This window comes from Carcharhinus amblyrhynchos, chromosome 1 (assembly GCF_965287045.1).
Source record: "Carcharhinus amblyrhynchos chromosome 1, sCarAmb.v2.hapA, whole genome shotgun sequence".
Taxonomy (NCBI): Eukaryota; Metazoa; Chordata; class Chondrichthyes; order Carcharhiniformes; family Carcharhinidae; genus Carcharhinus; species Carcharhinus amblyrhynchos.
The window spans coordinates 124,951,985-124,978,734 of record NC_137324.1 but is presented as its reverse complement, the minus strand read 5'-3'; the positions used below and the strand labels follow the sequence as shown (position 1 = coordinate 124,978,734).

At 40.7% G+C, this 26,750-nt stretch overlaps 1 protein-coding gene across 2 annotated transcripts in view; it reads right to left on the bottom strand.

Moving 5' to 3' along the window:
* The window catches only part of LOC145344818 (testican-3-like), a 522,820-nt gene that overhangs the window by 270,615 nt on the left and 225,455 nt on the right, over positions 1 to 26,750 (bottom strand). The window lies entirely within an intron of this gene.

The window sequence follows — 26,750 nt, the reverse complement described above, 5'->3', positions numbered from 1 at the left end:
ATTTGATTAATGCTGGCATAAAGGAATTGTTGGAAGTTATTTGAAACTATTAAGAATGTAGAACTAGATTAGGTGACTCACATAAAATGCGAAATGGCCAGTTTCTGTGCTTTAATGTTTATGACTCAGACATAAAGACATAATAATGTTTGCAAAATGCTCTGATACCTATGAGCCACTACCTATGTCAATTAGCTGGCAGAAATATCTTTTAATAAGGCTCTATTTTCCTACTTGACAAAGCTTCCTTTTACTTTAATTTATTTTTTGGCTCTCATGATTCCTAAGGCTGAAGTAGTGGACAAATTGTTTGTCCAAAAGCTTCTATCTTCAGCCCTGTGGCCTTCATCAGGAGGTATCTAAAGTGGTCCAGCTTTGTCTGTTCCTTTAGATTTCACCAACACTTTCCTGCATATCCTGTAATACCACGAATTCCATTTGATGTTATTCTGTTTGACAATTTCAAAATAAGATGAGCATCAAAGCTATGTTGCTCTCTGTTCTGTGGCATTAATTGCTAGTTTTTTTAACACCAGAGGATTTTTACAGCATCTTTATTGCAGTGTTATTGTAAGCCTACTTGTGACACTAATAAACAAACTTAAAAAAAATCATAGCAAAGTCAGAAATCTCTAAGGTAATGCTTTATTCTTCAAGTATAAGCAACACAACAAATGATGTCATTATATTTGAACTTTAGTGTAGCACAAATGCAAACAGCACAAAAATTAAAGCACAAATCGCCAGAAAACTACTGAGAATGAAACCTCTGAAAGCATTAATACTATTTGGAACTTCTAGCAGGAGATACTGAAACCCCTGCTTAAGGGGCTTTTAAACCAAAGTAGGTTAGTTGCAGACCATAATGTGCCTTATACCAAAGGTATCACAATGTACTTCCTACATTTATTATGCAAAGGTATTGTTTATTAACCACAGTAATGGATTTTTAACAAGTATTGTAACTTTGACATGTAGTTTTAAAGATATTTGTGAGCTTTGGTCAAAAGCAATTGCCCTGCAGTGAAAGGGGAAAAGTGAAATCAGACAGACTGCACTCTCTGGTAATGATAGGATAGAATCATTAGTGTAAAGTCCTTGCAGCTGAAGAATTGCTGAGATTATAAAAGAATAGAAGTGTTCAAGTGCTAATTGCAATGAATTGAAGTATTCGGCTTCAGGGAAAGTGACTCCTTATCAATTCTCATGGTCTGACAGCCTGATGTATGTAAGCAGGTTGCTATGCAATAAAGGAAGGACTTTTGGGTCCAATTAGTCAATGGATTTCTAATAATGCCAGGAGGTAGAATACTATTGGCCAAGGTAAATAATGTGTATTAATGCAATTGGACCATCCAGTCTGTAGGACAGATCGAGCGGGGAATATAAACCTTCAAAAATGGTATATTGATTGTGCTCCTGTGTTTTAACTTTAGAGAGAAGTTGGAACCCTTCCTGCACCTCCTTCCCAATTTGTATTGGTCAAATAAAGACACGTCTTTGAATCAGGACACTGAGTTCTCGAGTCTTTGGATTTAGCTTAAGTATTCGCAATATACAGCCTCAAAAGAAAACTCCCATCAACAACTTTGGCGCTGCGAGCAGGATGAAGTCGCTGGTTTCCAGCAGAGTGGGTGAGTATATTTTATTTTAACCACCCCAAGTAGTCAGAGGAGTGCACGTTGGGCCATCAGAGCAATAAACTGACTCACCCGAATCGACGTGAGAGGTTGCGATACAGTGTCACTGAATGCTAAACTACCCTCAAAGGGGGAGGGTGCATGGACGGACACACGCTACTGCCTTGCACAGTGGAGTGAAAAGTTGTGCAGTGGGGAAAGATGTGAGAGGTTGGTTGCGCTCAATACGGAGGACGAAAAAGATCCTGGAACACTCTGCCCATCAGAGCTAAAAGGCTGCACAATAAGAACATAAGAAATAGGAGCAGGAGTAGGCCATCTAGCCCTTCGAGCCTGCCCTGCCATTCAATAAGATCATGGCTGATCTGAAGTGGATCAGTTCCACTTTCCTGCTTTCTCCCCATAACCCTTAATTCCCTTGTCTATCAAAAACCTATTTACCCGTGACTTAAATATATTTAGCGAGGTAGCCTCCACCACTTCAACAGGCAGAGAATTCCAGAGATTCACCACCCTTTGAGTGAAGAAATTCCTCCTCAACTCCGATCTAAACTGCCACCCCCTTATCTTGAGGCTGTGCCCTCTAGTCCTGCTATCCTTTCTAAGCGGGAAGAATCTCTCTACCTCTACCCTATCCATCCCCTTCATTATCTTATACGTCTCTATAAGATCCCCCCTCATTCTTCTAAACTCCAATGAGTACAGACCCAGTCTATTTAGTCTCTCTTCATAGTCCAACCCCCTCATCTCTGGTATCAGCCTAGTGTCCAGCGAATTTTGATAAATAATTACTATGGCATCCACTATCACCTCTGCCATTGCTTTCAGAACCCTGGGATGCATTCCATCCAGTCCTGGGGACTTGTCCACCTTCAGTCCCATTAGTCTATCAAGCACTACCTCTCTAGTGACAGTAACTTTTATAAATTTTCCCCTGTTGGGATTTTATAATAGTGATATTGATGCAGAGTTAAGATCAAAGAGATTGGAATGCATATAGATTTTTGAAATTCCTTAATCTTGGAAATGGTCGGTGGTCATAATCACTTCCAATAGAAGGGAAAGGAGCTTGACAGAGATTTGAGCTCTGCCATTTTGGAAAAGGACATTTAAAAACTGCATCAATCTCAAAATGGCATTACATCTGTAAAGTTGCAAGAAATGTAACCATTTCAGCAAACAGTTGATTTGATTTTGTATCATTCTGATGCTGGGAGCAGAGTTGTAAACATAATTGAATATGAAAAAGTGAAACTTAGATTGAGAATAATGCAGGATAAATCTAGTTTTGGATCAATCTGGATTAAAACTTCTTGTCAAGTTTAAAATTAGTTTCTGAAAAAGGAGTCAGTACGGAGTTTTTTGAATGATGTCATGATGTCCAGTTGAGAAAACTTTCTCTGCCCCTTTTGAAACAAGTAGAGAATTAACCAATTCTGTCCCAGACAGGATGGATCTTTGTGCTTTAAAGATCTGCAATAACTTTAAGCCAATACAGTAGAAATTGCTAACTCAAATCAAAATCTAGCACAGGGAGGAGAATATTTAGTGAGGAGATTACACAAGGTAGAACAAGTGGGGGAATGCAAACATTCACCCCTAATGAATAACTTGTGATAGTAGCACCGGTCAAATTAGGGCTATTCAATAATGATAGTGACCTTACAGCATTTTAGTGGAACTGTGAGAAATGGATGTTTAAAATTAGTGAATCAATGACAAGGCTGAGAGAAGTAGTTCAGAGGTACGCACACCCTGTTGTAAATTTTGGATCTGGGAAGGCTGAAAACTGCATTAGATGCCAGACAGGCTCAAAGGGAAAGCCAGCTTTTACTACTAAACCAACAGATTATTATAGTTGGAGATGAGGGAAATAATCCAGTGGAATAAATGAACATTAAAGGAAAGGAACAGGCATATGTTGTACAGATGAGATATGGGAAGTGAACAGGGTAAAAGAGACATTTTCAAAGAGCTGATAGTAAATGGAGGAGGATAGGATTAAAGGTGGGATTCATTTGATGGATATAGGGAACAACAATGGTGAAACAAGAAAATAAACTTTTGAAGAGGTTCTAAAAAAGTTTAGATGATAACAATAAACAACATTTTTTTTATACAAAGAGATAAACACTAATGAATATTTGAAAGCCTGCAACACTGTTTTCTGAGTTTGGAATAATTCTGACATAAGAAAATGTGCTGCAAGCAAGCTACCTTAATAAAATAATGCTACCTAAAATAAAGAATGAGTAACAAAACTAAGTTACTGCCTGGAATCAAATTGAAAGGTTTGATCTCTGTTTCAAAGATGTTATTATGTTGTAGAATTTAGTAAAAAAAGAAATTCCAGAGGACTGAAAGAAAGTTATGCTTTGTGTGCAAAGGCATCTCACTGGAAAATGGGTAAAACAAGTATTGGAATCTTTTTAATTACTGCAGGAATTTTGTAAGAAATTATGCAGTGCTTGTAAAGTCTTTACAGGAGCTGATCAAAGGAGGAAGAGTTAGATGCAAGAGAGTGGAATGGGGAGAGAAGGAATTTAAAGCAAGCCATGACTACCAGGACACAGACATGTAGCGATCAGCAGAGATGTAAGGGAGAATCCCACTGGAGTGCAAGGAATGGAAAATGATTGGGTTGAGGAAGTGACTGAGGAAGCAAGTGGAGGGTTAGCAGAGGAGCCACTTGCAGGTGAAGGAGTGATTAACCCATATGTAGACGGGGCAAGAAAGTATGTCAATGGAGAATCTCACAAAGCATGGTGGTGGTAGATGATGAAGGAATGGTGATTGCATGAGAACAAATCCTCAGGAATAATTCAGCGTAAGTAGCGGAATTGGGCAAAGAAAAACCGACAACAGATAAGCGTTTGGAATAGTGCATGATTACAGCCTAGACTAGATGTGATTTTGTACTTCTGGTGGGGGACATGCACAGAATGAGGATTTAATTAGGAATTTACTGTGAGCAGCTCATAGCCCCCTAGAAGCAGCAGTAGCAAAAGTTCAAGCCCACCAAAAAATTACGAGTCAGGCACAGGAAGGAAACAGCTTAGCTGATAAAGCAGCGAAGGCTTTAGTGGAACAGGATTGGGAATGGAAACAGGCTACAGGAGTAGCAACTTTAGTACTCAGGGACAGCTCAGATATTGATGTGAAACAAGTCCAGGAACAAGCAGGTTATGAGGAAAAGGAAATGTGGGATAATGACGGAGAAAGACCAGATGGACAATGGAGAAGGGAAGGAAAAATAATAGTCTCCGAGGTAATACAGCAATTGTTGAAAATGTACCACAGATTAACATAGGCAGAAGCAAAATGTTTAATCTGTTAAGGGAATGTTGGTGGTGGAAGCAGATGGGAAGAGTTGTGGCGAAGTTTTGTCAGAGATGTTTGCAGTGCACCCTAGTGGAGCCAGATCGTCCCTGCAGGGTAATTAAACATTAAAATGGCAAGTTAGCCAAGACCCAAAGGACTATGGGAAAATTTACAAATGGATTTTACAGGGCCTTTGTCAAGGGACCAAGGAAAGACGTATTGTTTAGTAATTGTAGGTTAGTCTACTATTGGCAAATAGTAGACCAATGTCTTTGTTGGACTAATGTCCCATGTCTTTGGGGAGGCAAGGTGGCACAGTGGTTAGCACACTGCTGTCTCACAGTGCCAGGGACCTGGGTTTGATTCCTGGCTGGAGTCACTGTCTGTGTGGAGTTTGCACATTTTCTCTGTATCTGTGTGGGTTTCCTCCGGGTGTTCCAATTTCCTCCCACAGTCCAAAGGTGTGCAGATTAGGTGGATTGGCGATGCTAAAAAGTGTCAGGGGGACTAACTAGGTTAAATGCATGGGGTTATGGGGATAGGGCCTGAGTGGGATTATGGTTGTTGCAGACTCGATGGGATGAACGGTGTCCTTCTGCACTGTAGGATTCTGTAAATGAGATAATACCTAGGTGGGGAAGGCCTCTTCAATTAGATTCAGGCCAAGGAACCCACTTCACAGGAAGAATTTTAAAGGAAGTCTGTTGAATGTTACGAATAAAGCAAAGATTTCATACACCATACCACCCTCAAAGCTCAGGGATAGTGGAACGTATGAACCAAACACTGAACAACAGTCTAGCTAAAACTAGTTTAGAAAAAAAAACAATTAGATGCAAGCTTTACCTGCAATATTGCTGCGACAAAGTGCTACTCATGGAACAGGACTAATCCCAAACTGCTCATGGAACAGGACTGACCCATTTTGAAGTGAAGACAGTCAGAACAATGCACCTACCAGAGGATGCAATTACAGGTGGACGTGAACATGAGATAGGCCAAGGGGCAGTATTTCAATGTATGAGAGATTTAATAGATTATTTACATTCTCTCAAAGAGCAGGTAATCACTCAGCAGCAGCACAGAGACTGGACTAAACTGGCAAAAGAGAATACTCCTAAATGCCTACACAGAAGATAAGGTAATGGTGAAATTAATGACAGATAAAAAAGGGCTTGGATGTTGTTGGGAAAGGCATTGTGAGTGGTGCTTACAGGACAATCATGTGTCCTGATCAAGGAGACTTATGGTACGACGGCAACATTGGACCCAGTTAAAACCTTACCCGAACGAGCAATCCTGAAATTTTATATTTACAGCAATGTTAATAAAGAGAATCCAAATTTGTACGCAATTTATTAGATTAGGCTGGATCATGGCATTAATTGTAGTGGAGTTTTTAGAAAAAGGGAAGTAGAAATGATTTAATTAACAAGTTACTAACTTTAAGGACAATAAGGCACCTTTGGTTTATATTCACAGAATATCATCTGCTATAGTGAAGATTCTTGAACATCTTCAGCTACAATCAAAATTAACTGAACATACCCCAACACAGAAGCAAGTGTAACAGAGTGTAACGTGGTTGCTACGCGAGTTTATAAATAAATTTTATTTACTTGACATTGACCAACAGTTGGGATTTGACTGTAAGAACTCATTATGAATAAATGTGTTTTTATCTTTTTAATATTAAATGGACAGATTGTTGATTTGGGTAGGACCAACAACTGAGGTCTTTCAACATTTCCCTTGGGAGGTACACGTTAATACTTACTTATATTTGGCACACACACGTTAGATTGACCAATCAGACAAAGTGTTGGGTATGTTCACTCATACCTATTCATGTGGGAGGGGATATACCTACATATCAGGATTTTCAAGTTGGGAGGTAAGGGAAGAGTTTTACAACAATGAAGCCTGTGCAGGAAGATTAAATTATATGAGGGATACATACCTAATCTAATAAGATCAGCTCCTAGCCTGGCTTTGAAGCAGCCAAAACCAAAACCAAAAGAAATCTATTGCACAGAGAATTTGGGAGGTTCTGGGAAAAAATTAGGTGTAAGCGAATTTGATTATACAGTAACCCCAAGGAGTGTGCTATGCCTGAGTCTACCAGTAATGACCAGTCGTGTAATATATTGTGTTGCTTTAGTGGAGCTGGTACATTGGATTTGTGGTGATAGCATGTATGTTTATCTTCCTGTCATATGGAAGAGGTCTGTTACCTTGGATATGTAATTCCGTGCATATTTCACACTCCTGAACTCCCTTGCCTGCCAAGACATTGGCGAGCTATCACAAAGACAGAATGGTTTTTTGGCATAAAATTTCCCCAATTAGGAGTGGCTAAGACAATGTGAGAAATTATGATTGTGCACTCCATTTTGGAGTAAGTTGCCAATACAGCAACTGCCCTCACAAAGATCAATGATGAAATTGTTGCCACATGTACAGTGGTGCCTCAATATAGAATGGCATTGGATTATGTCTTAGCAGCAAAGTGAGGGATGGGCAGTTATTGGATCAGAATGTTGCACCTAAATATCAGACAGTTCAGAAAACATAACTAACCTGGTTGAACACATCAAGAAGGAGGTGAAGAAACTCAAAGACCATGAACCATTTACCTTAGGTAGTTGCCTCTCAAGCTGGCTAGGCTCTTTGGGAACACTGGTTGTGCAAGGGATTATATTATTTTTCATTGTGATCCTAATGTTATTAATAATTGTATACTAATCAAATGTGGATGTTCGTGACTTTCTAAGTCCATGGAAAGCACAGCATCAGTGATGGCAGTCAGAGTAGGGAAGTAAGGGTACTAGAAATCAGGTCATCCAAAAGGATATTTATTGGGATACATCTATGTAGTGGTCTATTCTTGGGCTAACCAAGGGCCAAGAGGGGGGACTGTAGCAGGGGATATTGAAACCTCTGCTTAAATGGCTTTTAAACAAAAGTAGGTAAGTTAGAGACCATATTGTACTTTATACCAAAAGTATCATGATATGCCTCCTACTTATGTTATGCAAAGGCATTATTTATTAACTGCAGTAATAGATTTTTAACAAACATTGAAACTTTGAAATATCATTTTAAAGGATTTGTGAGCTTTGGTCAAAAGCTATTGCCCCACAGCATAATGGGAAAATGTGAAATCAGAGAGACTGCATTTTCTTGTAATGATAGGATACAGAATTATTAGAGCAAAATCTCCATTTGCAGCTAGAAAATTGCTGAGATTACAATTGAATAGAGATGTTTAAGTGCTAATTGCAATGAATGGAAATATTGATAAAGGTATGGCCAGCCAGACAGGGAAACTGATTCCTTAACAATTCTCATGGTCTGACAACAGCCTGATGTACGAAAGCAGGTTGCTAAGCAATAGAGGAAGGACTTTTGGGTCAAATTAGCCAATGAATTCCTAATAATGCCAGGAAGTAGAATGTTACTGGCCAATATAAATATTGTGTATTAATGTAATTGGACCATCCAGTCTGTATGACAGATTGCGCAGGGAATAAAAACCTTTGAAAATGGTATATCAATTATGCTCTTGTGATGCAACTTGAGAGAGAAGTTGGAATCCTTCCTACATCTCTTCCCCGCCCTCAAAAGAAAACTCCCATCAACAGACCTTTACTACTTTTTTTCCCCCGGCAAGTTTAGTTTTCTATCAGATGATGGCATCAGTGTAAATATTCACATTTATCTTTTATGCACGCAGTCTGATTAAACAGACTGAGAGCAGCAGGAAATTCAGAAAATGTTGGTACATTTCCCTTCCTGTGACTTATAAATTCAAATACAATGAAGTCTGTCTAAATCTGTTAAGACCATAAGAAATAGGAGTATACTATTCAACCTCTCAAACCTGCAATGCCATTTTTTTTTAAGTGTGCACAGTAATCACTAACCAAGGCAATAGCTTCAGTAATGCCTAAATGGACCTTTCAGAACACTCCACTGAATTTTCTTAGGGGATAGTCTTCAATGATGTGAGTCACTGATTGGAGTGCACCAGAGCTGCAGTTTCGGTTCCTAGCAAGGCCCCACTTGTATCGCTTGGCTGGACGAAGGTCTTGGCCAGTGCGAAACAGTTGGAGAGTGCCCAATGTTGCTGTGACAGGATGTAAGCAGGTGGGCAGGCTGTGGGATCTGTGATGAGGAAGTGGTTTTTAATAGTGGCATGTTGATTCCATTTCTGCTGCCATAGGGCCTCTGCTATTATTCCTTGGCATGGTGGTTTTGGCCATACAGGTTGGCGTGATGGGAGGAGAGTAGTAGGTGGATTAGTAAAGTCCTTATGTGGTGGCAGCTTGGCTTGATGTAAACCTTCTGCAGGAGCTTCTTGTTGCAATTTCCCACCTTACGTGAGAGGATGGGATGTTGCTTAGGATTGGAAACCAAAACAGTTAAGTTGATCAAAGAATACCCAAGAAGATACACATTATGTTGTGCTGGGTATCTACAAAACTGTTATGGGATGAGTTGCACCAGTTCTCGTGTGAACGATGGCAAGAGTTGAGGTCTTTGAGGTTTGAGCATCACATCCTCAAAGTTTGCAGAGGAGGTTGTTTCCCATTTTGATTTTTGCTGTTGTTTTACACAGATGTTTTTTGTATGTCAGAATTCAATCAAGGATAACACAAAGATGTTTGTGATTCAGTCTCTTGCATTCAAGGAGATGTTGCATTCCCTCTTAGCACTGACTTTGTGGAGGTGAAATATATTTGAGATTATTTTGGTTGGTCTGATTGCAGCCTCAACTCCACTTTCCTGCCTGCTCCAATTACCCTTGACTCCCGTGCAGATCAAAATCCGTCTAACTCAACCCCTAATATATTCAATGACCAAGCCTCTACTGCTCTCTGCGATAGAGAATACCAAAGAGAACATAGAACAGTACAGCACAATACAGGCCCTTCGGCCCTCAATGTTGTGCCGAGCTATGTCCAAACCCAAGATCAAGCTATCCCACTCCCTATAATTCTGCTGTGGTCCATGTGCCTATCTAATAACCACTTCAAAGTTCCTAAAGTGTCCGACTCCACAATCACAGCAGGCAATGTATTCCATACCCCAACCACTCTCTGAGTGAAGAATCTACCTCGGACATCCCTCTTATATCTCCCACCATGAACCTTATAGTTATGCCCCCTAGTAACAGCTACATCCACCCAAGGAAACGGTCTCTGCACGTCCACTCTATCTATCCCCCTCATCATCTTATAAACCTCTATTAAGTTGCCTCTCATCCTCCTCCGCTCTAAAGAGAATAGCCCCAGCTTCCTCAACCTTTCCTTAGAAGACATAATTCCAAACCAGGCAGCATCCTGGTAAATTTCCTCTGCACTCTCTCCAATGTTTCCACATCCTTCTTATAGTGAGGTGACCAGAACTGCACACAATATTCCAAACGTGGTCTCACCAACATCCGGTATAGTTGCAGTATAACCCCACGGCTCTTAAACTCAAAGCCCCTGTTAATAAACGTTAACACACTATAAGCCTTCTTCACGGCTCTATCCACTTGAGTGGCAACCTTCAGAGATCTGTGGATATTAACCCCAAGATCTCTCTGTTCCTCCACATTTCTCAGAACCCTGCCATTGACCCTGTAATCTGCATTCAAGTTTGTCCTACCAAAATGAATCACCTCGCACTTATCAGGGTTAAACTCCATCTGCCACTTTTCACCCAGCTCTGCATCCTACCAATGTCTCTTTGCAGCCTGCAAGAGCCCTCCACCTCATCCACTACTCCACCAATCTTGGTGTCATCAGCAAATTTACTAACTCATCCTTCAGTTCCCTCTTCCAAGTCATTGATAAAAATCACAAATAGCACAGGACCCAGCACTGACCCCTGTGGTATATCACTGGCAACTGGCCTCCAGTCTGAAAATTTTCCCTCCACCACCACCCTCTGTCTTCTATGATACAGCCAGTTACTTATCCAATCAGCCAAATTTCCTTCTATCCCACACTTCCTTATCTTCTTCATGAGCCTACCATGGGGACCCTTATCAAATGTCTTACTAAAATCCAAGTATACAACATCAACTGCTCTATCTTAGTCCATACACTTAGTTACCTCCTCAAAGAATTCAATCAAATTTGTGAGGCAGGACTTATCCCTCACAAAACCATGCTGACTATCGTGGATTAAGCCGCATCTTTCCAAATGGTCATAAATCCTATCCCTCAGGACCTTTTTCATTAACTTACTGACCACTGAAGTAAGACTAACTGGCCTATAATTATCAGGGTCATTCTTATTTCCTTTCTTGAAGAGAGGAACAACATTCGCCACTCTCTAGTCCTCTGGCACAATCCCCATTGACAAGTGAGGACCCAAAGATCAAAGTTAAAGGCTCTGCAATCTCAGAGCCTCCCGAAGTATCCTAGGATGTATCCCATCAGGCCCAGGGGACTTATCAACCCTCAGGTTTTTCAAAATTGTTAATACATCTTCCCTCAGAACATCTACCTCCTCCATCCCATCAGCCCGTATCACACACTCATCCTCAAAAACATGGCCCCTCTCCTTAGTGAACACTGAAGAAAAGTATTCATTCAATGCCTATCTCTTCTGACTCCATGCACAAGTTCCCACTACTATCCTCGACTGGTCCTAACCTCACCCTGTTCATTCTTCTATTTCTCACATTATATTACTGACTCACTGAGAGAAAGAAAATTCTCCTCGTCTCCCTGAAATGAGAGATCCCTTATGTGCCCCCTGGTTTTATACTTCCCCATGGTGGGAATATTGTTACTATCTTGATAGAGATCAATATCTAATTTTAAAAATCTAAATACACAATCTAAGTTCTTTACTAAAAGAATGAAACCACAAGATTCCATGATATAAAACAGAAGAACCTTTACTATTCAAGAGTCAACAAAGTGAAAATTAAGTATTATCTATCCTATACTCTAACACCCAGAATTAACATGAATTAATAATGAATTAACAGACAAATTGTGGTCAAATATAAACTACAACTTTTGCATGAAATGGCAGAAACAACTAAAACAAATCTTACAAATTGGCTCACTTGTCCACTCAGATTTTTCATGAACACACTCGATTATAAAGTCCTCCAAAACCCTTTGTTCCTCACAAAGAATTCAGCTCAAAACTTTCTTGGAGATAGTCTGATTCCCAGCCAACAATTTGTTTTTTTTTAAAGAAACTGGGAGGGTCAGTTTTCCGATGTTAAGCTGTTCCAGTTCCCTTTCTGCTACACTTTTCAGTTCATTTTAATTAAGCTCTGCCTCAAAAAATATAATTTGATTTAAAAGCACAGATTCCCTCGCAACATCCTCTCAGCATCCACTCTGTCAAGCTTGCTCAATCTCATGAGTTTCAATAAAAGCACAAATAATTAAATGAAGACGAAGACATATTTTAAAAAAGGAAAAGATGGTAGGTAGGACAGCACAATAAGTTGTGCTTAGAACAGGAAACACATGACAGAGTGCATTATAAGACAAAAAATAGAGTAAGCACTGGAACAAAATATTGAGTTGCAATCAGAAAATCAAGACTAAATGAGAAAGTGGAAGATTCAAGAACAGCTTTGAAGGAGTCAGGGCAACAGACTGTTGCCTCCTTGAAGCAGATACATCCAGTGTTCAATAAAATCCGACAGCTTCAGACACTAATTAGCCACTAGCAGGCATTTGTGATTGCTGTCTCAAAATCTAGAGCAGGTGACCCCACTCCTTGTTAGGACAATATACTAGAAAACGCTAACAACTCTGCTCTGCCTTTCACATGAAACAAGAAAATACTAGTGTGTGTGATCACCTGAGTCAGGATCACAAGATGGGGTGAGGCCAAGACTGAAAAGGAGGGGGAGGAGCAATGAAGAACCATTTTCATTCACTCGGATCAGGGAAGAGGTCACCACCTGACACGCATTGGTCCCTTCCCTCACAAGTTTAGGATTCAGAAAAAGGAGTTGTGGGTAATAATATTGGATGGCAAATGTGAGGCATAATATAGTGCATGTACATGTGTGATTTGCTGCAACTGAAGGATGCATGAGAGTCTTGGCTGAGAACCCAGACTCAAAAAAGAATGAGTTCGTTGATACATGGGCAAGGAAATTTTGATTTTGCTTGATTGACATCTCATAGAATCATAGAATCCTACAGTGCAGAAGGAGGCCATTTGGCCCATCAAGTCTGCACCAACCACAGCCCCACCCAGGTCTTATCCCCATAACCCCATGCGGTCCCCCGATACTAACAGGCAATTTAGCATGACCAATCCACCTAACCCACACATTTTTGGAGTGTGGGAGGAAACTGGAGCATTCGGAGGAAACCGATGCAGACATGGGGAGTACATGCAAGCTCCGTAGACAGTGACCCAAGCCAGGATTCAAACCTGGGTCCCTTGCACTGTGAGGCAGCAATGCTAACCACTGTGCCACCATGCTGCCCATTTCTGAGAGTTTGTAATGAACTGATTTTTCTGTCATATCTTTTGTCAATGTCTCAAAAGTTTATCTACACTAGGTTAAAAGACATCAAATGCTTAGAGTTTCTGTTACTAATAGTTTAATGCCCTGCGTGATTGATACTATTATAGTGTTGTAGGAACACCAGTTTGCTTTCAGAAAATTATAAGTGGTGCTTTTTCTAAGCAGTTTCACAATGCCATTGTTACTGTTCAGTTTATTCATTCTGCAAATTGTGTGCATTGTGTGAATGAGCATGGAAGGGTCATGGGCTGACATGAAGGGTATGAGGGGCTGGGGTGGAGAAGGGGGGAAAGAGGGCTATAAGGAACCATAGGCATAGGTGGGGGCATAAGTTTGTGTGGCCAAATGGGCCATCTCAAATAGTGATTTGTAAAGCACTCTGGGACAATTGGGCAAGAAACTAAAACTACAGGCTGCAGTTTAAAGACAGAGACAAACAGGCTGCAACCCTGACGAGTGAATAAACAGGATATGGGTCATTTCCAGGCTGAAAGGGACTTTATAGTCACACTGGGTTGTGTACCAGACATTAGGGCACCGTGAACCCTTATTTAGGAGGGAGGTATGTGACCTATGTGCTTCCAGTACCTACAACATGGCCACTGGGGACATGCCCAGAGATCGGTGTGGTAGCACCTGATTGGACTCTTATCGATCAGGGTGATCAAGTCCTGATCAATTGATTGGCAATGGCTAAAAAGGGGCATGAAACCAAACAGGGTATAAAGGGTGCTGCACAACCAGGAATCACTCTCTCTCTCTCTCTGACCCCACGAACGAGCTATAACACCGGAGAGCCACCACACCTGAGAAGGAAGGAAAGAAGACCAGAGCCAGAGTGCCACACCAGACCAAAGGACCAGACTACGCAGATGACTACCAAGACCAGCGCACAGATAAATATCTGCTTGGGTACTTGCCAGTCACGCAAAGTTAAGTCAAGGTCTCAAGGACTTGAACTTTAATATTTTCCTGTAAGATAACTTATTGTTGGTTGGTTGGGTGATTATTGGTTGTGTGGGTTTAAATAAATATTGGTTGTACTAACAAGATGTCTACTCGTAGTTAATTGTCCACCCTATAAGGGTTAAAACAGACTGTGCAGCAGGCAACATTTGCATTAAGTTGGCATGGGAGGGGGGCATGGGTAAGAGCTTTGAAGTTACCCTTCAAAAAGTTCCAAATGCTGATTATCATTCATGACTCCCCTGAGAGCCATGAAACACAAATCATGGAGAAGCTAATGTGACTCCATTAAACTTGCCAGGGGCTTGGTGATGCCTATGTTCACAATGTAGCACAGCAGGTGAGGACTACAGGGTGCAAGTTCACTACTGCACCTTTATCATGCACCAAGAAACAGTGGGGGAATCCAGGAGTGGGATTAGGAAAGGGAATCTTGGAATTGGGACCTGCCCACTATTTTTCAAATGGTACCAGAGTCTCCTGCCTGAGAATCTGGACCTTGGTCTACATTGAATCATAGAATGATTACAGCACAGTTGGAGGCCATTTGGTCCTTCAAATAATCTTAAAGAGTGATTGGGGTATTTCCAATACCCTGCCCTTTCATTGTAGCCCTTCATTTCTTTCCACCATATACTTATATAATACTATTTTGAAAAGCATGATTGAACCTGCCTTCACCACCTTTTCAAGCAGTGCATTCAAAATCATAATCACATGCTGGCAACAGTTGGTTCAAGTTGTCTTTGGTCCTTTTGCCAATCACCATAAATCTGTATCCTTTGGTTCTCAACCTTTCCACCAAGGGAAGCAATGTCTTTCTATTTGCTCTGTCAAGAAATCTCACGATTTGGAAAATTTCTTTTGATTCTTCTCAATCTTCTCTGTGCTAGCTTCTCCAATCAAACAGAAGTCCTTCAACCCTGGAACTGTTCTTTAACACCCTTGCTAATTTCTTGCTAAAGTTTTTGCCTAAAGTGTGGTACCCAGAATTGGAAACAATACTCCAGTTGTGGCAGAACCAACATTTTATACATCATAAATCATCGTAACTTCTTTGCTTTTCTATTCCATAGGTGACCCTATTTACAAAGCTCAGGATCCTATATGCTTTTCTCAACCTGTCTTGCCACATTAAATGATCTGTGTGCATATGCCGCTATCACCACTATTGCCACCCCAGTCTCTCTGTTCTTGCACTCCCTTCAGAATTGTACCCATTAATTTATACTGCCTTTCCCTGTTCATCCTTTTAAAATATATCACTTTGCACTTCAATGTGCTAATTTTCATTTGCCACATATACATTATTTCCAACAGCTTGTCCTTGCTTTTTTGAAGATTATCACTACCCTTCTCACTGTTCACCACACTTCTAATTTTGCATCATCTGCAACTTTTGAAATGTTGCTCTGTACACCTCAGTCCAAGTTATTAATAAATATTAACAAAAGCAGTGGCCCTAGTGCCGACCCTTGGGGAACACTGCTTTCCAAAAACCATAATACAGATAAAAATATGTTTTTAAGTCTCAGCTTGTAACTTTAAGGTTACGTTAAAAAACTTTTTTTAACATTTTTTGTGTATTTATTTGCTAAGCTATATTAAGCTCGATGAGTGAGAAAAACAACAAGGTTGCCAAAAGCAGTTTGAAGATTGAGTAACTTAATTCGCTGCCTGTGTTTTTTGTTCATTGATTTCAGTGCTAAAACACTGCCAAATAAGACAGCATGAAAATAAGTTTATATATAATTATCTTGAGGAACGAGAGGTGAGGATCAAGGTATTTTGTGCCCGACAAATAAAAGTTCTCCAAAGCTTCAGAAATTTTCAATGTGCTATGTGAATGTGCCAGATAGTTAGATTTTTCTGCCTCCGTTGGCTAGGGTTGCCTATATTGAATGCATATTAGGTTCTCACTGTATAAGACTCTCTAGCAGCAAGCCCCTTTAAAGGGCAAAGTTTTGGAAAGTCATATGACTCCTCCAGCCAATCGGGTCAAAGCATGCAAATCCTGAGGCTGAGCATGGTCTCTCTCCAGCAGTCTGCAGTCAAAGTAAACAGCATCTTTCTCACTTTCTGTATATGGTTATTCCTGTTAATAAATAGTTCCTTATTCCACTGTCCCCACGCTTTCCAAAATATTACACACTCTTTCACTGTAAAATACTAGACTAGATTTTGGCCAGTACTGAGGAGGACAGAGACCCATTCTACTAGATTTCTTCCCACAGGTCACTAACACTTTGGGAATTTTTCACCATAAGCGATGGCAATCGTTGAATATTTCTGTCCAGCGATGAGTAGACATATTCAAATGATGTGTTAATTACAGTACTACACAATATATTTCATGTTATTTCAATCATGGCAACACCAGCTTGTTCTTGGCATCCAATGTTTCCATGTTGATGGTTTGAAATCTCTCTACTTGCTCCCAGTGTTACCATCAGCAAACAGCTTTGCTTGATCATAATGATCAAATACCATCCCAAAAACTGTCTTTTTAATAAAAATCTCCAGTTGCATTGAGAATTGCTATTACTGCAGGTACTGGTGGGAAAGGGGGAGCCATACCTGAGGGTTCTCACTAAGTTTGAAGAGAGGACATCTGAGTTTGCGGGAGTTGTGCACGAAAGAACTATCAGCAATGGGGAGCTTGATCTTAGCCATCCACCCGCTAAGGATTCATCCATGCAATCTTGGAGGCAGCTGATGCTGTCACTTGTGCTCTTCTTTCTCACTTACAGATGAATCCAGGAAGAGACCAAGGCCCTCCCTTGCACATTCATCTGGACATTACACCTTCCTCCCTTTTACTTCTTCACCCCCTCAATTCACTCTCTTACTCCTTTCTTCCCCATAACACGTACCTCCAACTTGCATCCTTCTCCCATGACTCCTTCCTCCTGATAGTTCCACCCCACCCAACACTTTCAGTCCTCTCTTCCAGCTTCACCACACCCTCCCTAAGACCTTCCTCTCCCACCCATACCCAACCTTGCACCCCCACCCCACCCTTTGTTGCATCCTTACCATGGCAATAGACCCAATGTTCCATAGCAAGTCCAAAAAGTCAACAAAGACCATGGAAGATGCTATCAGTGCATGGCAAAGTCCTTGAAGTTCCAAAGCAGATCTGACATCAGTGAAGAAGCCGCCCCATGGAGACCTTTTACCTTCTGAGAGCTGCTTTATGCTGGCACCATTGACATGAGGAACCACCCATAATTCGAGACATGATATATTCCTCTGGTGGCCATGAGCTGCAGGCCTCCAACATCATCTTGTCCTCGAATGTCTGTGATGTGAGTAAGGTCCTAAAGGTGAGTCCCAACTTTTGCAAGCCACGGACATACTGGCGTATTTTCCCATTGATGCAATAGGAGGAAGAATTCAGTTGGGCCTTTATTTGCATCCCATTAGAGGGTTGCAAATTGGTTTCACACTGGCCTCCTTTGGGATTCCTGATCCTCCATGATGGGCACTGGCAGAAGATAATGTGAAAAATTCACATCAGAATAAAACTAAATTTTGAGTGTCCTGTCAATTTCTCCTCCCACCATTCCCCCCCCACCCCCCTCCCCCAACCCTCCCAAACTCGCTGGTGGAGTGTGGAAGAATTCCACCCATCTGAAGAGGAAGCTTTGACAAAGGATGCATCCAATTCAGTGGAAAACTTCTTTAACAAATCACTTTACATTCACATATGAACAATGGAACATGATGAATTACTCATTTTACTATTGAATCCGATGATGTGATCAAAATGATGCGACAGCTCTCCTTAATCTCCTCTCTTCCCAGGTGAAAAACAATTTTTCAATTATTGTATTATGAAAGAAATATTCTTGTGAAAGGAGATGAATCTTTCATATGTGACCAAACGAAAGTGGCTTATTAAATAAAAATCACTCAAATGTTTATCCTTAACATTCTGTTGTCGCATGATTCATTATCCAGAAACCTGTTAAATCATTAAGGCTTTTAATAAAAGCTCAGGTTCCTGTGGCACTGAAACTAAGTGAGAATCAATTTGGCTAAATTCTGAAAGTAGGTGTAGTGATTAACATGGTGCTGCCTTCTTTAAAAATGAGTGCAGCCAGCACTCCACATTGTGTTCACTTGGTTGCATGCATCATAAGGATCTAATATCAAAAGTGTCTTGTATTCCTGAAGATGTCTACATCTCTTAAAAGGGAGGTTGCAACTGCAAGAAATGGTGGGAATTGTTTGAAAATTGAATTTGGGCTGTGATTCTTTGAGGAATGGCTGATCATGCATGAGATTAAGCACTAAAAACTTCTGACAGAACAAATAATAAGAGGAAGAAAGACACCCTGGGTGGGATTTTATGGTCTTGCCCATTCTGAAACCATAAAATCCTGCCCGAGGTCAATGGACCTTACTATGGGCTGCCCCTTGCCTGCTCTGATTCCCATGGTAGGTGGACTGGTAAAATTATGGTCCCTGTATCTAAAGGTTGGGTAAAAATCCCTCCATTAGGGAAGAGGCAATGAGAAAAGTTATGGCAGAGGAGGTCAATGCCAAGATGTTTCTCCAAGCATCTGAATGTAGTACAGGAAAATTGTTAAACCTGTTACATATCGTCAAATTAAGTGAGTTCATCTTCTATTGTCATATCCTATCAAATGCATTACTACTTCTTCCACTGCTCAATTCTTTACACCCATATCCACCCATCTATATCAATTGGACTCAAAAGTTACCATTCATATCCATTTACCATGCTTCACACATTTAGCACTGTTGGGGAGGTGATGGCCTCTTGGTATTAACACTAGATTATTAATCCAGAAACTCAGCTAATTTTCTGGGGATCCGGATTTGAATCCCATCACAGCAGATGATGGAATTTGAATTCAATTTAAAAAATCTGAAATCAAGAATCTACTGATGACCATGAAACCATTGTCGATTATCGGAAAAACCCATCAAGTTCACTAATACCCTTTAGGGAAGGAAATCTGCAATCCTTACCTGGTCTGGCCTACATGTGATTCCAGAGCCATAGCAATGTGGTCTTAACTAGGGATGGGCAATAAATATTCACCAGCCAGCGATGCTCATGTCCCATGAATGAAAAAAAAGCCTTCTACACACAACTTACAATCCACACATTGTAGTGCGGAGTCAGTAGTACATTTCTAGTGCCTCTCAAAATTGTATGGATGGCAATTGTTAGTCCTTTTTGACAAATATTGCTACATATGCACCATGTTTAATAGTAACATTCCTCCATACACATGCCAAATCCAAAGTTAAGAGTAACTTAGACAGGCACATGACTGGTTTGGAGATGGGTGGATATAGGAGATTGTTTTAAATAAGGGTCATTAGCATTGGGGCGTCCCTGGTAATGTAAATGGGTATGGTATGATAATAATGTTTTTCTCTTTTCATTCACAAGTTTTAAGTCGGTCCACCTCATGTCCAACGAGGGGCATACACGCGATGGATCGTACTGGGGCTGCTCTTGGTTGTTCAGGATTGGCCTAGTGCTTCATGTCATTAGTGTGTGCCTAAACTGGACAAGATACTGGGCAAGACGACAGCTCAGTGACTATCGCTGATTGCTGTGCAGACACATGGATTTGGGCCGGTGTCTGTGGGAGTTTGCACATTCTCCCCGTGCTTGCGTGGGTTTTCTCCGGGTGCTCTGGTTTCCTCCCACACCCCAAAGATGTGCTGTTAGGCTGATTGGCAGGAATAAATTGTCCCTAAATCAGTTTCCCTCAATCTGGATGGCCATAAAACATTAGACAGGGGTCGTTGGGGGAGAGGGGGACTGGTGGTGCCGAGATGGTGGCGCGGCCTTGTTGGGTCGAAGGGCCTGTTTCCCGGGCTGATTTTGTTCTTTGTTCTTTTGTTCTTTATAAGCAAGCCAAGCAAAGGGTGTTCTGCTGCTGGGCATGTGGCAACACCAATGCTATTAGTGGAGATCACATTAGTAATATGTGATAACAAGCATGTTGTCACGAGCAATATCTATAGCAACCTGGTGGAGTGAAGGCCTGTCATTGAAGTGGTATATTTTTTGCAAAAAAAAAATTTCAAATGACAAGTTTTTAAACAGTGGCAGAGCAGGCTGGATGCAGAACGGTGAAGCCTCAAAAGTCTGTGATGGGGACAACTTCTAATTTATTTATCACAATTTGTCTGTTGCATACTGCCAAGGTCAGGAAAGTTTGTTTATATGCCTGGCAATGATGAGCGCTCAGGTCACTAGGATGGATATCCATCAAGCTGGCAAAACCTTTCAATTGTCCCAAGCAGCTACTTTTGTATGCAGACAAGTTTTAAATTACTTTAGATTTAAAAAAACTGTTTCTCATCTCCAGGCTGGAATTATGACAATATACATTTCACAGATACACTAGAAAGCACTCTTCCAGACTGGTTGCTTATGTGTGAATTATATGTATCACATGATTCCTTTGTGTGCTACATGTTCTCTGTAAGCACATTCACATTTTAAGTAAAACTGGCATAAACACCATCAAGAGACAATGTCCTATGAAAAATACAATACCTTTGTACTTTTTTTAAATGGTGGAAAAATCTGCATTTGAGTGTATTTTTATATTTTCCACATGCTTGTCCCCATTACCTTCATCAGCTTTGGACATAGTACCATAATTGCCATGTTACTGAACTAGTGATCCAGATGCCTTGATTAATAATGCAAATCCCACAGACAGTTTTTAAATATAAATTTAAATGCCTAGGTATAAAAAGCTGGTGGAAGTAGATGTGATCATGAAGGAGTTAGATTGTCTAACTAGTTTTTCCCAATTTCTCTGCCTCTCTAATATCTGTTTTGGTGACACCACCTTTGAAAATGGCATTTCAGACACGTCTGATTTTTAACTTATTCAAGATCCTTCCCCCCCCCCCCATCCCCGCCCAGGGCTCTCAACTGGGTTTGACGCATTTCCTGCATCACTGCCCTCACTCATTTGCCTCCTTTCCAGAACCATGAACGGATCCCCCGTCTTCACTTTCCACCCGAGCAATCTCCACATTCACATTCCTAAACCTTCCTGTCACTTGCCATTTTAACTCAGCACCTTGCTGTTATGTCCACATGTCCATCCTTGGCCTGTGGCTAAGCTCCAGTAAAGTCCAATGCAGAAGCAGTGTTGGAGAAGCAGCATCTCTTCTTTTGATAAGGCATAATGCAGCCCTCAGGGCTCAACACTGAGTTCAACAACTTTTGACGGTGATCTTTCTTCTCCATCTTAACCCTTTTTTAAAATATCTCGTACATTTATCATCTCAAAAACCCTCCCTTCCCCCTATCCACACCGGGTCATCTGTCACTTGTTCTTAAGTTCATTACATCTTTTGCAATGTCTCCCAGCTACAACATTCAATACATTTTAAGAACATAAGAACATAAGAAATAGGAGCAGGAGTAGGCCATCTAGCCCTTCGAGCCTGCCCCGCCATTCAATAAGATCATGGCTGATCTGTTGTGGCTCAGTTCCACTTTCCCGCCCTCTCCCCATAACCCTTAATCCCCTCTCTTATCAAAAACCCATCAACCCGCTTCTTAAAAATATTTAGCGAGGCAGCCTCCACCACTTCAACGGGCAGAGAATTCCAGAGATTCACCACCCTTTGAGTGAAGAAGTTCCTCCTCAACTCCGTTCTAAACCGCCTCCCCTTTATCTTGAGGCTGTGCCCCCTAGTCCTACTGTCTTTTTTGAGCGGGAAGAGTCTCTCCACCTCTATCCTATCCATCCCATTCATCATCTTATACGTCTCAATGAGATCTCCCCTCATTCTTCTAAACTCTAGCGAGTACAAGGCTAGTTTATTCAGCCTCTCCTCATAGCTCAACCCCCTCAACTCCGGTATCAGCCTAGTAAACCTCCTCTGCACTCCCTCCAGGGCCAAGATATCCTTGCACAGGTGCGGCGCCCAAAACTGCACACAGTACTCCAGCTGCGGCCTCACCAATGCCCTATACAGCTGCAGCAAGACCTCCCTACTTTTATATTCAATCCCCCTCGCTATGAAGGCCAGCATCCCATTAGCCTTCCTGACCACCTGCTGCACCTGCAAGCTGGGTTTTTGCGACTCATGCACAAGGACCCCGAGGTCCCTCTGCACCGTCGCCTGCTGCAGTTTTTCACCACGTAAGTAATAGTCCTTCCTACCATTCTTCCTACCAAAGTGGACCACCTCACACTTGCCAACATTAAATTCCATTTGCCATTTCCTGGCCCATTCGCCCAGCCTATCTAGATCCTTCTGCAGACTCTCCACACCCTCCGCACAATTTGCCTTTCCCCCAATCTTGGTGTCATCAGCAAATTTCGACACCCTGCACTCGGTTCCCTCCTCCAGATCATCTATATAAATGGTAAATAAATGGTATATAAATGGTTCCATCTCTTTACTTCTGATGAAGAGTCAAATGGACTTGAAACATTAACTTTGTTTTTTGTCCCTACAAATGCTGCCAGACCTGCTCTGTTTTTCCAGCATTCTCTGGTTTACTAACTTCCTTTGTAGAATTAAGGACATCTGCCACCTTTAACAGGTTTGGCTTGTATCTTATTTCAGTCTCAAATGAACATAGTAGACTGTTAATTCTCCCCTGTAAAGGTCTAAAGCAAGTTAATCATTTGTTTCAGAACTTTAAGCAATGTTTAAAAGGCTACCACCAACCCATTCTGAAAATCACACCCAAATCCTGAAAATGAATTTGAAAAAAACTTGCGCTATACATGCACAAGTTTTACATACCTCATGGAAGTGTGAACCTGGCCAGGAAGTTTTTTGATAGATTATATGAACAAAAACTTCACGTAAGACCAATCTGTCCTCATCTGAAGCAGGCAAAAGTGCATTCTAACAGTTTCACTGGATAGGAATCTGAAATATTAACCCTGGAAATTTTTTCTCCTTATTAACATAGGAACAATGCCAAATGCATTGTTCAACTGTCAGCTTACCAGAAATCAACTAACTCAGCACAGGCCTGGAAGCCTATCTCAGGCATTTCCAATGGTTCAGTAGTACATTGTCAAATGTTTTAAATTGTTCTGCTGCCATGTAAGGCGTTAATATACAAATCATTCTCCTTTATTTAGAAAGGACGAAAATAGCAATAAAACGTAAAATTATAGCCAGGGTGAAATTGTGCCACCCACGACAGCAGTGAAAACTAGTTCATAGCAAATCAGCAGTCAGCTTTGTACTCTACCAATTTCTATTTTCCTTGGAGAATATGGCCAAGATCTTTCATTTCAAATCAAAGAAAACTGGCAGCAAGACCAATACATTAAAGAGTTTGAACTATCATTCTGTGAACTCCAGTCGAAAGAAGATTTTGTACAGTGAAATATCACTGCTGTTTCATGACCAGCCTGTTTTGCTCTGCTGACCAATTCCACCCCTAATACCTTTAAACCATTGATTCTATAACTTAAAAAACCTAATCATCTCCATTTAATCAGTGGAACGAAAATTGGGCAGATTCAATAATCAGCAGATCCTCTCTGCTGGATTACCACCCATATAGTGAGGATGAAAATTGACGCCATTAACTTTTTAAAATAACCCACAGGATATCTATTTATAAAAACATATTGAGGTACTTTCTAATGTCTGTCATTTTGTGTCTGTTGTGCAAAAGTGAAGTCCAAATGATTATGCGCAGTTTATAAGCTAACGGCTATGACCTTGAGTCTAGAAGTATTTATGAGACATGACAACCCAGTGACTTCAGTCAATTAGGGACTAAATTTTATTAACGTTTTTTCAAAATTGCATAAATGCAAATGACAGCTCAAACATTTATTTGGCATATTAAAATTCCTAAGCAAAAAAAAAGCAATATAATTCTGTTAAATACGAAGTAGCATGAGCAGGGTTGTATGCTGCAATTTGGACTGTTGTTGTGAAAGAATTGTAAGACAGTTTGACCAAAAACATTTTGCCAGATAAAAATAAATAAATTACTTTGTGCTACATGGCACATTTTAAAAATGTTCCACAGCACATAACACAAATGAAATTACTTTCAAATGTGATCGGTTATGTGGACAAACAAATAAAAATTATTACTGATGAATTAGTGTTTTTCTTTATTTCTGCCATGATAAAGTGGAAATATATCCCAGAATAAGAAAAGTTGGGAAAGAATCACTTGCCTGGCTGGACTCATGGTACAACAACTTTAACAATTCTGAAACTTGGATTGCACCCTGCCCAAAATGAAAATCTCTATCCAGTAGCTGTATGAATCTATTTAACTCAACTTATTTCCCACTGGATTCATATCAGTACTTCAAAATTAACAACTCTATCAGCACCAACTGGCAGCCTCACCCAAAGAAGCAATAAACGAGTAAGAATTCCTTGGCGTTAAGCAAAACCACACTTTTTAATGTGCTTATGAAGTGTTCCTCTGTTCATTATTTCTAGAATGCATTTAGGATTTTTATTGGGAAAGGCAAACATAAAATCTTCACAAATAAATTTACAAAGTCACGATATAAATTAACCAGGGAAAATTTACCCTGAGGTGCCTAAGGATGAGAAATTAAAACATGCTGCACTACTGTAGTTTAAAATGATCTTCTATCACTGTAACTACAGAATGTTATAGCAGAAGGAGCTTTATACTGCATTTTTGTGACAAAATAACTCGTATGCACCAAGCCACTGAACGTCCACTCTGTCGCCCACCAAGTGATCTATGTCTAATCTTGGGTTAGTCTATTAAAACTTCAATAATTTATTTGTCGACATTTCACTTCCTTTATAAAAAAGGCTGTGCTGGGGTGGGGGGGTGGGGGGGTTGGGAGGGGGGCACCAGGAGGAAATGCCAGGGTTCCCAAGAGCAATGTGGACATGGCCCTCTCTCCTGGCTTGATTGCTTCACATTTTTAAACACCTGTTGTAAACTTCACTGGGAGAATTCTAAAAATGGGGGGGAACATATGGTGAGGAAGCTCTTTTCATTATTTTACAATCTATTAATATGAATTGAAATGAGGTTCCCACCCACGTGACTTCATTGGCAAAGGGTGAGGTGAATCAGAAAATGAGATCTTGTTGATAAGAATTGCGTGTTCTGAGTCTTATGAGATTTTTGCGTCCACATCTCATGGTGGACACATGCGTAATATCACCCCGAGTGCATCAAAGATCTCTCTCCCATTAAAGTGAAGGATAACTTGCTGCTGCCCTCGTGCTCTTAGTGTGATATCTCCTGCACCTTGAAGTTGTTCAGAGGAAGGTTGCAGAATTATATTAATTAGCCATGAAACTTTGTCAGATAAAACTGGGACACCTGTTCATTTACCTGAATGAGAACATTTCAAAGCTGATTTTCATTACCTGCAATTTCTATTTTTCCTTTTAAAAAAAGTATTTTCCAAAATGTCAAGGTCTTGAATTTCTTGGATGGTGATTCCTTTGACATAATTCGCCTTCTGTTTTGTAAACACAGATTTCCTGGAATGACAGGCTACTTTAAAAGGGCCTAACTTGCCATATCCATGACACTGCATAATTTGGGCAGGGCATTCTTTCTGCCTGTGGACCTTCTTCCCGCTACAGCAGGGCCTTTGGAAAAAGATCACTGGTACATTTTCAGGGCATTTCCCTGAATACAGCTTTCCTATACTTTCAGTTTTAGAACCTACAAATTGAATGACTTCATCACATTGATCGTGGGAAATTTCCCTCCTATCTCACACAAAAGCCTTTTTCTGTCTTTGCTCTTCGACCTGTCTGGTGAGCTGCACAGCTTTGCTTTAATTTAAATCTTCCTGAGGTTGTAAGCAGTGACAGGGATTCTTATCTAAAATACCAAAGACTATTCCATACTCTCAATTTATGACTAGGCACTACAATTCATTGGTGAATGAGTCAATCTCTTCACCCTGTTGTTGACAGCTCTGGTTAAACTTTGCCCTCTCAATAATAATATTTTTAAGAAGATTAAAGTATGAGTCAGAAAGTTTCAATCTTACCCTCAGGATGTCATTGCCAGATCTTCCTGACACTGATTGTCCCTCCAAACTCCTTGCAGGCCATCCAGAAGCAATCTACAAGCTGTTGCAAATCAACTACAATGCAGGATGCCAGTGCGACATCATCAGCAAACAGCATTTCACTCAAAGTAGATGGGTGATGCCAGATTCAGCAATCTGGTCAAAGGAACACAAGCAAAGAAGATTCCTAATCTGTTTAGTAATTGTTACAGTCACTGAGATCCCCTTTGTCATTGTACAAGGTGACAATTTATGCACCACGTCTGTCTTGAAGCA